At 48.6% G+C, this 17,450-nt stretch overlaps 1 protein-coding gene across 9 annotated transcripts in view; it reads left to right on the forward strand.

The window, feature by feature from the left end:
• The window catches only part of PBX1 (PBX homeobox 1), a 266,955-nt gene that overhangs the window by 141,173 nt on the left and 108,332 nt on the right, over window positions 1–17,450 (forward strand). Inside the window, exon 2 of one of the 9 annotated variants that reach the window (XM_075067945.1) lies at window positions 1,933–2,044. The exons of the other annotated variants lie outside the window; for them this stretch is intronic. The gene's annotated coding sequence lies outside the window, so the exon portion shown is untranslated. The remainder of the gene's footprint in view (window positions 1–1,932; window positions 2,045–17,450) is intronic. 9 annotated transcript variants of the gene reach the window in all.

The raw sequence follows: 17,450 nt of genomic DNA on the forward strand, positions 1-17,450 counted from the left end.
GGAGTGGTGGGAATACAGCAGCGCAGCTCCGCAGGCAGGTGTGTGTGAGCACTCCAGAAAGTTAGAACAAATACACTCCAGGCACACAGTCTACATGCCTTGTGGGCCCATCTCAGCCGAAGGAACAAACCAAGATGTTTATTCCATCCATCCCAGCTTTGAAACAGGCGTCGCTCCACCGAATGTGTTTACAGTCAGCTTTAGTTGAAAGGACAGCCTACTGCAGCCACAGGGACCCACCAGCTGTGTTTTAGCTTGTGCATGAGCGTCACGCTGTCCCAGTGCTCTGGGCTCACCAGCAGGCATCAGAAAATAATTGTTTCACTTGCGTAGCATCTTGCATCTCCAAAGCGCTTCATGCTGCGTCACATACCCGCTGCTGCAATGCAGCCACCTCTTGGGAGGAACAAAGTTACTGTTTAACAGCACATAGGGTTTATAATAACCCTCATCCCTTTTTGTCTTGTAAAGTGCCATGAGAACACTTTGAGATGGGAGGTGGAGACTAGCTGGAGCTGCAGGGAGAATGTAACAAGGCAGTTAATTACCCACAGTCAGTTGCCGCCACTTCATGCAAAGTGCCACTGATCTTTACTTGCCACAAATGGTCTCAGACTTGGCTTACATCTCGTCTGAGAGGTAGCAGAACGCATACCCCTAACACCATCCCGTGGCATTGGCTCAGTACTGATTTGGAGGAAAGAGGGTCCCATCCTGACTCACCATCATCATTACTTTTCAGCCCCCTCCCGGCTTTCTTGGTGGCCTCTTGTTCAGCCAATGACAAGGGATGGCAGCCCCGTGTAGCGTGTGAGATCTCAGCCTGAAGTGGTATGGCTGCAGGCTTCCCCGGCTTCTGAGCTGCTCTTGCAGGTTTCAGTGGGCTACCTGCTTACAGGAAAGGGCATGAAGGCTTAGCCTTCTTCGAAAACCCTGGCCCTGGGGTTTTGCGTCACCAGTATTTATACTCCTCTCAGCCCCTCCCTTTGAGAGCCAAAAGATCAGCACTGGGAATGCGTCTTTAATGTTAAGCCAAAAAAAGGCCTTATGATGAGCTTAACTTTTGTTCCTGTCCCCCTGGGCAATGTCGCTTTCAATTAAGCCGGGCTTGCAGTGATGCTGGGGTGCGGTTTATGAAAGCAAACATCCAGGATGATTGCGCTTTTGTCCAGGGTAAAGGGTTTGGACTGGATGCATGACAAGACAGAAACATGCTCCAGGGGCGGCCGACCACCACAGCCATTCCACTTGAAGCGGAGGTTTCACCAGCCAATTCAGCCCCGCTTGGGACTTGAAAGGAAACTAAAGGCGCTGGGAAAAGCGAAGTTAGTGGCTCAATAGGTGGCGCTCTTGTCTCTGGGTCAGTGCTGAGCACTGCCCCAGCATAGTGTGAATTAGTGCAGTGCTTAGTGTGGCCTTTTAACATCCAGGGGCACTTTTCTAACAGCCGAGATGTCTAGTGAAGTGATGATGTTCCTTTTTGGGAACGCCTAGGCTGAGATGATTATCACTATATGCTAGTGTAATACAGTAGCACCCAGGACCCTGCCTCAAAGGAATTACAGTCTAAGTAGTAAGTAATCTAAGAGACTAATGTCTACCATGTGCGACATCTTTTCCAGACATAGAGGGAGATGCAGTCCCTGCTCTGTAGTGCATGCAGGCTAAGAAATGTCTGCTGTTTTTTTCCACATCTGTGCGCTACTGTTTAGCTTCCCAGAGCGGTTTCTGATGCAGAAATGCAGCATCTAGCAGCTAAAAATAAGCAAATAAATAAAATGCCTGGGCTCTGTTTTGGCAAAAATGATGAATGCTAATGATCTGGCTGCAGATGTACTGTCGGGCACAGATACATGTGCTGACATGTCTCGCTCCCGTGTTTGTGTGCTTATGTGTGAGCACGGGTTCATGCGTGTCCATGTTTTTCTGAAGCTCACAGCCTGCTGCCGGCCCGTGAAATGCAATCAGAGTGATGCGGACATGGCACGCTGGGGCAAACTGACTCTTTCCATTTCGTCCTGAAAACAGAACTAACATCCTCAAGGTAAAGCTCTGAAATCTCACAGTGACCTTTTCGTAAAGCATTATAATCAAGTCGAACATTTCCAGTTGTACCACTAATCCTTGCCCTATGGGGAATGCTCCCTGGTTTTGTTATTGTTATTATTGATACTGTATATTTCTCAGAAGTTAATCCCGCTGAATGCAGAATGGCCACCGTTGACTGGAAAACAGAAGGTCCAAAGGTCCATGTCACTCTCCATTTGGTTCTGTGCTGTGGGAGGAGGAAGATGGAAGGGCACTGAAAGCTGTTGAGTGCCGTGTGTTTGGTCTAGTCTTCTCTGAGGGCTTTTTTTATAGTTTGTATCATGAAACATACACAAGAATACGGGTCAGCGCTCACCTGTGAGCTCCCCCAAGAATGATGTCAAAGCAAGAGGAGCTTAGCATGGTTTCTACTTGCTCAGGCCATGAGCTGGTTTGTCTGTGACTCACTTCTATGCCAGGAGGATTTGACTTTTGGCTGTTGGTATTTAGCATGTTTAACAGCACTTTGTGTTCAAATCATTGCATGGATGTTAACTCCCAATACTCATGGTAGGGTAGGTATCACTAATCTCATTTCACAGATGGGGAAGATTGGGACGCAAGGGCACAAAGGAACTTGCCCAAGGACACACAGTGAGTCAGTGGCAGAGCAAGCGAGAATTAGAACTCAGGACTTCTTGACTCCCAGTTCTGTACTCGCTCTACCGGACCATCCCCCTGCTCCAGTTGGTGATTTAACATTCCCCACTGCCTGCTTGAATGGAGAGAGCCCTCTGAGCCCAGTTAGAACCAATGGCACACTGCTAAACCAGCAAGTGTTATCAGTAGGGGCATGGCTAAGGCACAGATCCTTTGATTAACTTTGTGGATTTGGTTCTAAGAGTACATCTACACTGCAAAAAAACCCCACGGCAGCAAGTCTCCAGAGCCTGGGTCTACAGACTCAGGCTTGCACTACAATGCTAAAAATTGCCATGTAGACGTTCCTGCTTGGACTTTGAAACCCGGCGCGGGGGTGGGTCTCAGAGATTGGGCTGGAGCCCAAGCAGGGATGTCTACAAGGCTATATTGAGCACCATAGTGTGAGCCTCAGTCTGTAGCCCTGGGCTCTGAGACTCGCCAGCACATGTTCTGTTTTGTATTTTTGCCACATGGACATACCCTGTTTAAGTGGCTCATCAAAGATCATCCAGTGCATCGGTAGTAGAGTTCTCAGCAGAACACCTGAGAGCTGATTCTGTGTGTCCTACTCAAGATCATGCTCCCTCTTGGCGGTTCGTGGCTTTCACAGGCCGTGACAAAATAAGAAACGGGAGTGAGGAAGTGGGGAAATTACAGCAACAACGAGCCCGATCTCTGGAATTCTCCATTTGCTTGTTTTAATAAAGTGCACTGAAGAGCCTGCCTTTGTCACGTGAAGTGAGCGTCCAGTCAGAGACGCGCTGAGATGTTATCGCAGGAGTGTGCGCTGCCTTAAAAGCTCTTCTGGCACGGCTGACATTTAGCTTGCAATGACTTGGAACCATGCATATTTATGGAGAGTGAGCAGCCTGGCGGTGAATTGCTGGACTTGGCCCCACGACCTCCAGACACACCGCGCCATTACAGCTAGCAGCCAGTCCTGTGCTCAGCCGGGGGGAGGTTGAGGTTTCTCATTGAAATGTTCCGGGAATTGCTATTCGTCTTCACACATCCCCACCCCCCACATCAGGGGAAGGCGAGGCAGAGTAGCCGCAGAGCTGGATGGTGCTGTCCATGGGGTTTGTCTTGTTTGCACAATGTGGTGGCTACATCTGCAGTTTTCCCGGTGCAAGTGCTTCACCAACCAGCTTCCCCTGGCTTTGGGGAAGGAGAGAGTGCTCACCACCCCTTCCCTTCTGGTGTCTACAGCATCCGTTTCACTAGCCTAAGGACGTGCCCTATTTGAGTTCCCTGCGCCTGAGTTCATTCCTTGCAGCCGTCACAGAGCATGGCCTGTGTTTTGCATGCTGCAGTTGTGACACCGGGTGCCTTTAGAATGCATCACAAATACTCCCAGGGCCAGCTATTTATAATTCCCCACAAAAACAGCTGTATGAAAAGAATGCTATTAAGATGGCATAGGTCAAGCACTCAAAAGTTAGGAAATGCCAGAATGAAGGTTGGCTGTGCACCCTTAATTCACCCCCTTGTGCGCATGCATTGTGATACAGACTTTAATTACCTGATTGCGGATTGTTTTTTTCCACAAGACTTCTGCTTCACTCAGTGCACAGGAAGGCAGGAAGGACCGGTTCTGGGGATGAATCAGGACTGTGTAGCAAAGGATGCTGTTGTCCGGGGGACCTCTGCCTCATTTGGTGCAGTGAATGAGGCAGGGCACTGCAGGAGGAGAAAGGATGCTCTCGTAGTAAAGGCAGTCAAATGCTGTCCTGGAGAATTGGATTGTAGCCCTGCCTCTGCCACAGAGTTCCTGTGTGGTGCTGGGCAAGTCAGTTAACTGACACTTTTTTCACAGGTTTCCTCTCATTGTTTGTTACTCATTCTCTGCAAGCCTGACTTGAGACCCTTCGTGTGACTGACAGAAGTGCTGAGTGTTCACAGTTGAAGTCACTGGGAGCTGGGCTTTGAACATGTGAAGTGCTTATAATGCTACGTACTCTGAAACATCAGGTCCTAGGTGCCTCAGCTGGGGCACCCAAAACTAGTGGCTACTTTTGACTTTCTTTTCTCTGTGCCTCATCTCCCCATCTGTAAAATGGGGGTGATAATACCCCAGATCTCACCGGGGTGTTGTGAAGGTAAATGAATGTTTTAGAAGCATATGCATTACAGTGACCAGCACCATAAAGAAGCCCGGGAGGTGATTCATAATTCTATCTTCAGAGCAGGGTTGGAATAGTGGGCAGTGAACAAGGCGTGGGGCCGCCTATTGAACAATGAGGAGAAAAGAAAATGTTGAATAGCTGCTCCTTAAGTGAGCACTGTCCATCCTGTGCGTTGCATGAGGCGTGGTCCGGTGTAAAAATAGCATGTAATGGCCTAATTAAGGACCGTATCATAATATGCACAAGGAGGTTAATTTAAGGTGGCACAAGTATTTCTCTTCCTGGTTCACACCCCCCGTCTCCTTGCTCAGCCAGTACCATCCCCCCACACCAACTCTCAGTCCCAGTTTCCTTCTCCATCTCCTTGCGAGCTTCCAGCCCCAGGTTTCCTTCACACACTCATACTCACACTCCGTGTCCCAGTCCACTCCTCCACACCCTGTAGGTCTACCCCTTGCCCTCTCTGCATTCAAACCAGGCAGCTTCTCCCTCCACATTCCCTTGGCCCAGCTGGGGCGTCATTGACCACACAGTACAGACAGGCTTGCTGCTCTCAGTTCAGGTGCCTGGCCCTGGCCCTGGCCCTGGCCCTGGCCCTGGCCGAGTCGGCAGCAGCCCAGAGCTGCAGTTGCAGGGAACGTCCAGATCAGACCTGGGCTGGAGGAGCATGCTTAGTGTGGATGGGGAATTTAACTGCTAGAATCCAAGGAGTCTACTGAGTGTGTGTGAACTGTGATTTTTTTTTCAGTGGTGTATAACTCAGCCAAATAAGGTTGAATTTTCACAGGGACAACAAAAGGCAAATCCCTGGTCACCATCTCCTGGAAAATTTCAAGTCCCAGCATGCTATAACTTTTCCAAGGAAACAGAGGTGGTTCTGTTTTTTGCCGCCCCAAGTAAGGCAGGCAGGTCAGGTGGCTTTTGGTGGCATGCCTGTGGGCGGTCCGCTGGTTACGCGGATTCGGCAGCGCGCCTGCAGGTGGTCTGCTGGTCACGTGGATTCGGCTGCACGCCTGCGGGTGGTCCACTGGTGCCGCGCCATTGGTGTCCCCACCACCGAATTACTGCCGAAGCCGCGGGACCGGCGGACCTCCCGCAGGCGCGCCACCGAAAACCGCCTGCCTACCACCCTCACAGCAACCTGCAGGCCGCTCCCTGAAGCTTGCTGCCCCAGGCACACGCTTGCTGTGCTGGTGCCTGGACCGCCCCTGCAAGGAAAATATGGGCAAACCGATGTCTTTTTGTCTAGCCTTGTTCTCTGAAATGATGGAACCATTTTGGCTGAAACTCTCCCTAAAAAAGTCCTGAGACAGGTTCCCACTATGGAAAATTCCCACCTGAGTGGTTTAAGTTTGGCAAAGTCATGAGCAACTGCAAAAGGAGTGTTTTAATGGAAACTGTCGGACAACCTTACTATGGGCTGGGCTGGTGGCACTGCCTAGAAATAAAATTCCACATGCAGCCAAACAAACTGGAATGATCATTGAGGAAAAGAACAGCTCTCGTAGGTGTGGAGGACAGCAGTCAAGGGCCACAATGTCATACAACGTTTGGGCTGTTGGGCGACCCCATACACTAATAAAAAATTACTGTGGGGGGGAGGTTGGGAGGAGGTTGGACATGCATATGTTCCAGACCTGGCCTATTAAGGTATTTTTCCGAAAGCTACATTGTACAGTAAGCTGCATTTATTTAACCTAGCAAGATAAATTGACCTACTTGGATTTGAACTGGTGGTAACAGCATTGTCTGTCTGTCTAAGGCACTTAGGGTATGGCTACACTTGCAACTTCAAAGCGCTGCCGCAGCAGCGCTTTGAAGTGCAAGTGTAGCCATACCCTAAGTGCAAGTGTAGCCATACCCTAAGTGCAAGTGTGGTCGCAGCGCCAGCGCTGGGAGAGAGCTCTCCCAGCGCTGCACATACTCCACATCCTCTACGGGTGTAGCTTGCAGCGCTGGGAGCCGCGCTCCCAGCACTGTGGCACTGTTTGCACTGAGGCTTTACAGCGCTGTATCTTGCAGCACTCAGGGGGGTGTTTTTTTCACACCCCGAGTGCGAAAGTTGCAGCGCTGTAAAGCGCCAGTGTAGCCATGGCCTTAGAGCTGCCATTACCGGAGTATTTGAGCACCTCACAGTTCTTTAGGGATTTATCCCAATGCCATGCTGAGAGGCCACGCAAGCACAAAGAGACTCACCAAGGTCATACAGGGACTGTGACAGAGAAGGGACACGAACCTAGGTCTCCAGCTAGCGCTCTAACCATTGGACCATCCTGCTGCTTAGTTGCCGAAGACCTTGCTCGCCCTCTAGTTCTACTCAGTCAACAATGGGAAAGTGGCGCTCAGCGTGGTTCTGTCCCAGAGCCATTGTCTGAATACTCTACCCAAGGTGGGCTCCTGGAGCGTAACGCACCCCTGCAGGGTCTGTCCCCAGAGCACTCTCGTTCAGTTGCTCCTTCCCTGAACCCTGGTCCTCTCCTCGTTGTATATGTTCACGCCTCCCTCCCTGCCGCAAGGATTTGATGCGCTGTATCGCGTTCCCACTCCAGGAGCTGGGGACCTTCCCGGTTTGGCACTGGTGTTCCCCGCTGACATCCACATTGCATTGAGCAGTGCACTAGGTAACCATGATCGATCCTGCAAGAGCCTATGCTCCAGAACATACAGGCGGGTCTCATCTTACGCACATTTAACATGCGCGAATTCAGCTTTGCGCTGTTGGCAAAAACAAGAAAAAAAAAAGAGAAAAATAAGAATTTTAATACTGAACCTGTAGTGCGGGTGATTCCACCTGCCATTACACTCAAAGTAATTTTGACTATACGCAATTTTCACTTTACGCCCTGACAGCGGAACGTAACCCCAGCTTAAGATGAGACTCGACTGTATTGGGGTAAGGGATGGGTTACAGAGGGGGAGGACAAAGACTTGAGAGCTTCACGTGTGATGGGACGGGGGGAGATTCCAGACTGAGTAAAATGGCTTCCTCAAAGTCCCCACTCTCCCCCGACAAAACAAACCTTCCAGCACTAAGGCTCACTGGAGAGGTGCCCTCTGTCTCGGCAGTGCCTGCCTGTCAGAGGTTATATATACATCGGCTGTGCTCATGCTCATCCTCTGTAACCATTTTCTGCTACAGAATCTTCTGGCTGCTCATTGAATCCTTAATCCCTAATGCAGCGATCAATGGGTGTGCGCCTGGGCCTCTCGGATGCTCATTTTTTAATCCCCGCTGCCTCCCTCAATGTCATCCCTTGCCATTTTTCTTTATAGAATTTCAGGTCTACTGTACCTGCTGATTACTTAGTGGAGAGCCCTGGACATCTCCCTTAATTAATTCCATCGATTTTTTTTTCAAATCCCACAAGGTTTGGGGTCCTTAGATTTCTGAAGCAGCTAAATGGAATGTCTAAATTCTGACATTTTCCTTCTATAAATTGTTTTGCCAGGGAGTCGCTGGGAGGCAGAGCTGTGGTTTTATTTATTTGGAGAGGACTTTAACCTGATCTTGCCTGCTGGAGACTGGAGCGATGGGGGAAGGGAGTCACCTGGAGTGACAGATGGAACTAGCCTTTCCGGGATCCTAAGTTGGCGTTGGAGGGGTGGAACTGAGTGCAGGGTTGTGGAAGGATGAGATGTGAAGGATTCCTTTCCTAGCCGGACTTTGGCAATTCAGTGTTGAGTCAAGGAGCAAATGACCCCCGTTGCAAGGGAATCCAGTCAAGTTTGAACAACCCACTTTGAAAACGATGTCTGGGAAGAAATATGCAGTGGGGAGGAATGGAACGGGTCTACTTTGCCATCCCCTTCTCTGTATGGCTCACCTGTGAACAGGTAGCGCTACTCTGTTACCTCCCCCCACCCTCACCCCTGCCACTCATGGATGTAGGTGGAACCTGTGAAATAAAGAGCTGCCTTCTCTTTAACCCCTTAACGGCTGGTCCTTGGCTGCCCTTGAAGTGCTGGCTGGCTCCATTAGTGGGGTGTTAGGCTGGATGAATCTGGAGCACGTGTGATGGTAGCGTGGCAGGGGTCGTGTTACCTAGGTAGACCCATAGCACTGAGCTATCGCGGCAGGGGTGCTGTGTCTGAACCAACATACTGCAGCTGGGACCGGCCAGCGAGCAGTTAAAAACGGGGTGGGAATAGCGGATGGTGAGAAGAGCCTGTTAAATCAGCCTGTATCAACCGAGGCTGTTGTGCACCGAGCCAAGGTCTTCAAAATGGAATAAGCCTCCTCCAAAGGATCTATTTACCATTCTGGCCCAGCGAGCGGCAGACCCTCGGCGGCAGGAGGCCGTGGAGGACTCTGTTGCTATGCACAGAGAGCTTAATTTTATTATTACTCTCCCCTATTTAATGTCTGTCTCTCAGGCAGCTGGTGATGTTTTAATGAAGCTGGAATTGTATAGTCTGTAGCGCTGGGTAATCATAAGCTGCCGAGTCAGAATCAAATTAATAATTCATGAAATTAAAGTGTATAATTAATTCGAATGGTGCAGATGAGGAGAAGGACCCGAGCCCTCAGCCTGAAAGGAGCTTACATATAGATATAGAGAGAGAGAATCAGAAATAACTGTACTTAAGCTTCCATAACATTTCCATTCTAACCCCTTGTTTTCAGCCTCTTGCAAGTTTCTGAATCTTGAGATTTTCATCTTTTGGGTGAAATTTCCAGGCATGGTTTCCTGATAACTATTTAAAGATTGAGCAAAACCAGTTTTGCATTAGCAGAGCTGGAAAACAATATGCTGTCCACACGTGACTCAACTTTTTACTCCTAGACTTGGTTTTTAAAAAAAATCATTGGCCACAGCAGTCATTAATTTCTCCCAAAGTTTTCTCTTCTGCTTATTCTGGGGAAAATTGCTTTTGCTTTGATGGAGTTATGACATCTAGAAGATCATACAGGGTGCATGCAGTACATTTTACACAGAGGTTTATCATTAAGCTGACAAAACTGCAGACACCTGGAAAATGTAAATTAACATAGTTGCACAGTGAGGAATGTTCTGACGGTGCATGTATAACCAGTTGCTTGCAGTGAATGAGGCAGGGCTCTGCAGGAGCCCTGGATTCATTTGCTATGGCTGTGTAAGCTAGAGAGGCATAGATTCTGAGATTCCTAGGAGAGAAAAGCTCTCCTTCAAACTTCATGAGGAGTGTGGAGGATAAAGTGTTGTGATGCCACCTAGCCAAATAGTTCCGTGTTGTTGAAGCACAGATGCACCTAGGAAATTCCATCCAAAAACGACATTAGAAGAACTTGATGTGCTAATCATCAGAAAAGAATGATTTTGAAGTGGGTAGCAGCCTGGCTAAGGATCAGACTGTGTCCAGGAGGAGAATGTATTGATGAACGACTGTGGACGTGTGGGTGCCGGGGCTCAACCCTCCCTGGGTAGGAGGGGAGCCACACCGGCCTTGTCAAGTCGTCCGAGGGCCTCTGCCCTCGGGACCGCAGTCAGCTCCGGCGGTTCGGGCCCTGTGGGCGGGACCGAACAGCGGCACAGTTAAAGAGGGCCCAGCCTCTGGTTCAGGTGGGGCGCCACCAAACAGTTATTATAGTCAATTCGCTCTGGCCCTTTGGGCAGGGCAGAGCAGTGGCAAAGCACAGGGGGCCCAGCCCTTGGTTCGGGCGGGGCACCAACAAACACAGCAGTTTATCAGCTCTGACCCTTTGGGGCAGGGCAGAGCAGTGGCAACTACTATGGCCTCCTTAGGTCAGGGTGAAGGGGGATTCTGCCACCCGGTTACGGGTGGCAGGGGGAACGCAGGCCCACCCACTCCTCTGCGATCCAGCCCGGGGCCCTAGTAGCGGCTGTCGCCGCCAGTGACGATCAGTGGGGCTCCTCACCGAAACACACTGACATAGGCACGGGGCCCTCTGCAGCCTGACTGTAGTCAGCTGCCCCCGAGCTGCTTCCAATATCCCCCTCGGTTCCTACCTGGTCCTCTGGGGCATCCAGCACCATGGGCTCTTCCCAGTCAGGGCTGGGCGGTAGGTCCGGCAATACCTCTGGGCTGGTGGCCCAGGTCTGGTCTGGTGCCTCCTCGGGGCCGTAGTAGGGACGAGGGAGCTCTGGCAGCTCCTCGTCGTAGCGGCCGCGGGGCATCTCTGGCAGCTCCTCGTCGTAGCGGCCGCGGGGCATCTCTGGCAGCTCCTCGTCGTAGCGGCCGCGGGGCAGCTCTGGCAGCTCCTCGTCGTAGCGGCCTCTGGCCTCAGCGGCTTCCCAGGGACGAGCGTCGGCGGGCATGTCTGCTCCTGACGGTGGCTGGGCTGCAACTGAAGGCTGGGGCCCGGCTTTTATTCTTCCGGGTCGTCACCTGACCCTCTGAGGGGCGGGACTTCCGCCCAGCAGTTCCGCCCTGGGGGATGATTGACGGGGCTCAACCCTCCCTGGGGAGGAGGGGAGCCACACTGCTTCGCTACAACGACCCAAGGTACAGCCCCACATGGAAAATAATTACTCTTATGTCATTGTCGGTCAAGGCTCTCTGGCCTGGAGCCTTCAAACTGTTTGATCCATGTGCATGGTATTGGGGACCCAAACCCTCGTGCATTCCATGTGCAGTCAGGCCTTGCTATAAGAACTGTTGGAGCACCAGCTGGCCGTAGTCAATGTATCCTGGCTCCTAGTGCAACTGACAGTAGGCAACTTGGAACCCCTTGATGGTGGGATTGGTGAAAACCAACACACCACTAATATTAGGATAGGACTGCATATGTTTTCCTGTCCAAAAGGTACTGAGCCTCAGGGGGTGTGTGTGTATATCTTTTAATTCCCATGCTAATTTTGAGAAAAGAAGAAAGGCAGCCGGATGGAGAAGAATCCAGCAGAGTTGGTTTTGTGTAACCAAAGCCTTGGATTGTGTAGCGGGTAATTCAGACTCCCAGACTGGCACCCCTGCTTAGCAGGCAGAGTCCAACCATTGGGAACACTCAGTGCTCGACCCTGAAAAGATAATGCCATTTTCAAATATCAGGGTTGAGTAATGGGGAAATGTCCCACTGGGCCAGGCTTACAACCAGACAGCTAAGGTCCTTAGCCTCCAATCTATCCTTTTGTGCCACGTAAACAGAAATAATCAGAGAGAAGAAGTCTCCGCTTTGTGACTGGGTCTGTAAGAAAGTTAGATGGATCTTTGTGACTTGTGGTATATCTCATCCAGTATACTAAATGCTCCAATAACAACTAGGCAGGTGAAACCAGACAATCACTGTGTTCTCAAATGAACTCTCACAGAAAAACGATAAAAGAAAAAAACCCACTATACCATGTATGAGCAAACACTTTTCACAAAGTGATCACTCCATATCTGACCTCTTAGTCCTTGTCCTCAAAGGAAACCTGCACAACACTTTTAAAAAATGAGCCTGGGAGCTTAAGTTCATAATTTTGCTAGACACTAAAAATCATGGTCTTAATAAAGACACTGGATTTATGACTTGTTACAACAATCTGTAACCCACTAACCCCCCTTTTGTGCTGTGACCACAGGGATATGAACGGGCCACTTCACCTTGAATGGTCCCTCAGAATATCTGCTAACTACTTATGTGAAACTATCGGTTTGACCTTGTGTGTAGCTGTGACACTGAGTATCTTTCCCAGACCTGAAGAGCTCTGTGTACCTCGAAAGCTTGTGTGTCTCACCAACAGAAGTTGGTCCAATAAAAGATATGACCTTCCCCACCTTGTCTCTCTGATATCCTGGGATCGACATAGCTACTACATTGCATACAATAACTTTATGAAACATTTTTAATCATCATTTAAAAAATTATATTGAAATTGGTTATAACCACACATCTGGTTTTAGTAAGAAAATGCGGTTTGCAGTCCATAAACATTTGGATGATTTTGCTAAAAAATGTCGATACACCAATTAAAAGTGTCAATAAAAATTCCACAATAGACAGTGAAAGCATTATCCTAGCATGATATGACCCATAATGTAGATCCACAAGGATAATTGTAGTGATGGGGAAGTCCTTTTGTCTTTTTGTTGCTCAGTATACCATCCAGGGTTCCCCAGCTAAATTCATGTTGCGTTCACTCAGCAGAGTTTAGTGTTTCCATTGTGTGTAGGGTTTTCCTTTCCTTCCTCTTGAAAGTCCTCTTCCTCGTATGACTGTAATACCGATTTACCATCTAGGATAAACTGTGCCACTTAGCTATGCTGCTGTACCAGCTCTGCCCCTCACAGAAAATGGAAACTTCAGTTGCTCTTACACTTTGAAACTAGCAGAGAAAATCTTTCTAAGTGCTCGCTGGTTACGGTCTGAGCAAGAACCCAATAGAGAAACCTAGCTCGCTGTAATCCCAGTTTTTGCCATTTTTAGATGTATACGGTACTGTAGTTTGCCTGTTTTGGATTTGTGACTTGAGTCTTCTTAATTATTCTTGGTCCATTTAATTTTTTCTATTCGGCTTCAGTGCAGTGGAGCAGAACTTCTTATTTTTGTGAGAAAATAAAGTTGTAAACGTCCGTCCCCACCTAAGATGTGAGAAATGAAGTGTGTTTTTGTTTGTTGTTGTTTTTATGTCCTAGGTAGCCCAGTATTGTATTAGACTCTCTCCCGAGAGTACATCGATATGGAAATGGGAAAAGCAACACACTTCAGCTCTGGGATCCCTATGCACAGGCTATCCAAAAGGCTTTATTTGAGATTTCTTCTGGAATAGGCACAAATGTGCTTCATTTAATGTTTCATTACATTCTTTTCTTTGTTAGTTTCAAAAGGTCTGTCACATCCATTGACTTGAGCAATGTCATACTGTTTTTATTGCAATGAATACAAAGTATTTAAGTGAAGAAAAGGTTTTCTCTTCACTATCTGAGGAACACCTTGATATGATTAGGGAGGTTCAATTTAGAGGGAGATGGTCCTTTGTTTATTGAATTGAACTATGTTGCAAAGTTTAAACATGCACAGTAGATTCTGAAAGCTAAAAGCTCTGTTACAGCTTCTAAGCCACAGCCCCATATAGGGGTCAGTACAGACCTGCACCTCTCAATGAAGAGCTCCAAGATTGCACCTCTGGGGGGCACAGCCTCTCTGGGGCAGCTCCTTGCACACAGGGGTGTGTGTGTCCCAGGGAGTGAATAGTCTGCTCCATCCGTCACACCTGGCCACCGCCCAGTCCTGTTCTTGGAGTTCTGCCCTCCACTGAGTGGTGCTGGCACTCCATACAGCTGTCCTTGTGTCCCTGCCCAAGGTGGGAAGTGTAGGAACTGGTTACTACTTGGTTGCCCTCAGTTTGACCTTGAGTTTTCTACAAAACCTGATAAACCCAGAATTCTGGTTCTCAATGAGTTTAATGTTGTTCATTATTTATGTTCCAATAGCACCTAGAGACCTTGGCTGATGTAGGGAAAGGACCTCAAGAAGTCATCTAATCTAGACCCTTGTGGTGTGGCAGGACCCAAGTCTACCTAGACCATCCCTGACAGGTGTTTGTCCAACCTGTTGTTAGAAACCTCCAACGATGAGGATCCCACAACCTCCCTCAGTAACCAGTTCCAGGACAGAAGTGCCCTTCTTGTTAGAAAGTTTTTTCTCAGATCCAACCTAAATCTCCATTGCTGCAAATTAAGCCCATTACTTCTTGTCCTTCAGAGGACATGAAGAACAGTTGATCACTATCCTCTTTATAACAGCCCTTGACATATTGGAAGGCTGTATCAGGTCCCCACATCAGTCTTTTTTTCCCCAAGATTAAACATGCCCAGTTCTTTTTAATCTTTCCTCACAGGTCAGGTTTTCTAAACCTTTTATCACTTTTGTTGCTTTCCTCTGGACTCTCTCCAGTTTGTCTGCATCTTTCCTAAAGTTTGTCACCCAGAACTGGACACACTACTCCAGCTGAGGGCTTTTCAGTGCAAAGTGGGATCATTACCTACCGTGTCTTACATACGACACTCCTGTTAATACACCCCGGAATGATATTGGCCTCTTTTGTAGCTGCATCTCATTGTTGGCTCTTATTCAATTTGTGCTGCATTATGACCCCGAGCCCCTGTACCGCAGTACTACCGCCTAGCCAGTTAGTTTGTGCACTTGATTTTTTTCCTTCCTGATTGAAGTACTTCGCACTTGTCTTTGTTGAATTTCGTCTTGTTGAATTCAAACCAATTCTCCAGTTTGTCAAGGTCATTTTGAGTTCTAATCCTGGCCTCCATCGTGCCCTATTGTGCTAGACGCAGTAGAGTTACACAGCAGGGCAGGCTCTGCCCTGAAGACCTTAGTCATTCTTTTTATTTTTAACCTTTGCCAGCAGTGCTGGTAGCCAAAATCCATCCACCTTGCAGCAGTGTGGGAGAACCAGGAAGTGAAACTGAGTGAAACCAGACAGCGATCCTTATGGCCAAGCTCAGCGTCGTGTGAAAAACATTGAGGCTAATTCCAAATGGATGTAGTCTCCTTGCAGACTGAGCGCCACGTGGATCGATCCCAAGCGAGGTCCTGAAGACGGTCTGGTTGGATAGTCAGTTCAGTGGCAATCATCACGCTACCAAAGCTTTTGGTGATCACATGAGCACTGGCTGTGTAGCAGCTGTCCTTGGTATAGGTGCTTTGGAATTCATTGGTCTGCCATCCTAATGATATGTCCATGCCACGAAAGCCACTGAATCTGAACCATTGCCGAGAGAGGTGGTTGGGGCTTCGGCTTTGTGGAAGTCCATAAAATAATCTGGTTATGTGGAACTTCAAAAATTCCATTCAGCTTTTAAACATGAGACCTAAACTGGCCTTGAGCTACTCTTCCTTGCCCCTCTGTGACTCAGTTTCCCCATCTATTTAAAAAAAGATAAGGATGTCTACCTTGCCAAAGAAGTTGAGGCTGAATGAATGCCTGTAAAGCTCTCAGAGGTTTCAAAGTGCTATGTAAATGCTAAATTTTGCTAATAACCGCCTGCTTGAGTGCCTCTTTAGAAGTGTCTCATTCAGGGTTGTTTCTTATTTGTCATTATAAAGCTGAATGTAGAGAAGATAAGGAACAAGCCCAGCTGGTTGTGGCGTTTTGCTGCTCTGTTTGCATCACCACTGGCCTTAGCTGGAAGATAGGAGTTGTTGATTTGACCTCTAATGTAGCCCTGTGATCTCTTAGGTGGTGGACTTTGTTTGGTTCAGAGGAATTAAAGAAGAACAATCCCCTCTGCAGAAGAGACCGGAGATAGCAATAGAGACCAGGACAACTCTGCATGCACACACCACACTGGCAGCTCTAGGTGCACAAGACCAGTTCCTCAGCTGGTGTAAAAGGGTGCAGCTCCATTGGCTTCAATGGACATAAACTGATTCACACCAGCTGTGGATCTGGCCTGTAGTATCTCTACTGCTGTTCTCTGCTTCCCTCTCTCAGCGGCTCAGGTTGCTGATCTTTCTATTCTTGCTTTTCAGAGGGAAAATGAGGATTCGTGGGGCCATTTTCTCTTCTTTTGGCTGCCTGACTGGTATTTAAGGGGGGTGGGGTGGAGGGGAACCTAGGTCCTTGGTGTGAATGCAGTTAAAAGGGTTACAGGGAAATGCAAACAAAAACAATATGCAAATGAGGCTGCCAGCAACAGGTAGACTTAATCAGATGCTGTCAGATGAATTCAGCATCTCCCCAATTGTCGCCTGTGTTAGCCTCCCATTCGGAAGCCCTCATCTGCTCCAGATGTGGTTTAATTTACTGCGACTTGGCTAATTACTGTAATTAAGGATTAATTACTGTTAATTACTTTCACATAAACTCAACGCCAGTCAAAGAGCGGAGCCTTATGAAGCCTGCCACATAAGTGAACACAAGCACAGCAGCCTGGGTGGGCATGGCAGGTCTCTTTATTCGCCTGGATGGCTGTGCTGTGTTGTGGCCTCATGTTGGCAGGGCTGGGAGGGCAATGCCTCGCCCCTCATAGAGTGTCACCTATCCACAGTCCCCTGTGTGCAGTGGGGCTGCAGAACGGTGGCCGTGGCAGGAGTCCAGATGGCAGGCAACGAGGCAGCCATTTGTATTTTAATCTTTAATTTTTTTTTTTCTGTATGGCAAACCCCAGTTTTAGGAGAAGAAAAAGAGAAAACGTCCCTGATTGGGACTGTCAGGCAGATGAGCTGTTAAAAGCAAAGCCCCAGTCTTGAGGAACTGCAGCCTTCCACCCCCAGGTTAGGAAAGCAACTGTATTTGGAAGTAGCAGGCGTCTCTAATCAAGCAAATGCTTGAAAAGTAATGTGTGTGTGTGTGTGTGTGTGTGCGCACCCTGCTGCAACCTCTCTCATCGCTCCCAGTCACACCCTCCTCCCCACTGCTTTCTGATCTCTTCTTGTTTTTGACCTGCGTATCTTGACTTCAGACTGTCTCTTGCAGACAACCCTTACATTCACGCGGAAGGCATTTCAGCATTATAGCCAGACCAAAATATGGCAGTGTAGCTAACGGGCAGGCTCTCCAGGAAAGCAAGTGACGTGTGCCTACAATTAATATATGGAGCAGCAATATGCATATATCTCCTCTTCTGTAGGCCTAACTAGAGAATGTGAGATGTGTATATCTCTACTGGGGGATGACAGGCGCCTGCCCTTGCTTGGGGATAGACTGGATGGTC

The sequence above is a fragment of the Chelonoidis abingdonii genome, chromosome 7, assembly GCF_003597395.2.
Source record: "Chelonoidis abingdonii isolate Lonesome George chromosome 7, CheloAbing_2.0, whole genome shotgun sequence".
Taxonomy (NCBI): Eukaryota; Metazoa; Chordata; order Testudines; family Testudinidae; genus Chelonoidis; species Chelonoidis abingdonii.